This window comes from Mizuhopecten yessoensis, unplaced genomic scaffold (assembly GCF_002113885.1).
Source record: "Mizuhopecten yessoensis strain PY_sf001 unplaced genomic scaffold, ASM211388v2 scaffold9915, whole genome shotgun sequence".
NCBI lineage: Eukaryota > Metazoa > Mollusca > Bivalvia > Pectinida > Pectinidae > Mizuhopecten > Mizuhopecten yessoensis.
This window is the reverse complement of record NW_018408286.1, coordinates 1-1,010: the sequence shown is the minus strand read 5'-3', so window position 1 is coordinate 1,010 and position 1,010 is coordinate 1. Positions and strand designations below refer to the sequence as shown.

At 34.7% G+C, this 1,010-nt stretch overlaps 1 protein-coding gene across 4 annotated transcripts in view; it reads right to left on the bottom strand.

Annotated features, from left to right (window-relative positions):
* Nucleotides 1-469, bottom strand: part of LOC110459019 — a 45,722-nt gene extending 45,253 nt beyond the window's left edge. For 3 of the 4 annotated variants that reach the window (XM_021511037.1, XM_021511039.1, XM_021511040.1), the window contains exon 1: nt 321-469. The gene's annotated coding sequence lies outside the window, so the exon portion shown is untranslated. The remainder of the gene's footprint in view (nt 1-320) is intronic. The other variant, XM_021511038.1, reaches the window with a different exon arrangement.
* Between the last annotated feature and the right edge of the window lie 541 nt (nt 470-1,010).

Sequence of the window (1,010 nt, the reverse complement as noted above, 5' to 3'; positions counted from 1 at the left end):
ACACTACTAGTAGACCATGATCACGGACTCTGACATTGGTATTTCCAATTTCGGTTTCGTATGCAAGACAGTCAGCCTCATTTAACCTTACGTTTTTTAATTCTTTCTTTAAAAATCTCAGAAAATGTTTGGATTCCCTAGTTAGATATGTGACAACCCTTAGAAGAGACAAATCTGAAACACGACGACACACCACCTCCATTTATGAACACGGAAGTATTAAAAACAGGACATTGATCACGCCTTCAGACATTTACAAATGACAGACAAAAGAAAAAAATCTTTCAAATTATATACAACTGTTAAGCACAAAACCTTACCAATAAGGCGGACGATAGTTTATGAAGTAAACTTCCGCCCTCGGACCTGCCATATATTGAAAATTCTGCGCCAACACACAAGGCCGCATACTTTTACCGCGCCAGCTGGTTCCTTACGCATGCGCAAACGGGTGAGGACAAAACTAGGAATGCACTCAGGCGTGAAGAGTTTTTTGTTAATTTTTTGTATATATTAGGCCGTATCTCCCTCAATACGTCATTGATTTTTATTCGGAGACCAGTTTCGGAAAGATAATTTTATATCCGTTACAATGATATAAGTTATGCTTACCATTATTTTATATTGGAAGTGAAAGTGTTGGCCGGAATGAACCACTATGAAATAAAAATGGCAATATTTTCAACTGTTTTCGTTCTAATAAATACTCATATCTCGAAAAGTAATGAACCGATTTTTGTTCGGAGAATACTCTAGTCAAGAGAATTTTGCACTTGTTAATATGATAGCAACTGTTTAAACACATATTTTATATTAATCGCAAAAGTGGTGGCCGGAATTAATCAAAGTCGTTTGAAAAATGAGTAAAAAAAAGTCAAACTTTCTCGTAAATTTCTGTCTATTTTTACCCATTATTCGTTTATTACAGAACCGATTTTTGTTCGGCGACCACTCTAAGCAAAATTATTTTATAATCTTTAAGCTGATATAACTTTTATTAATATACATCA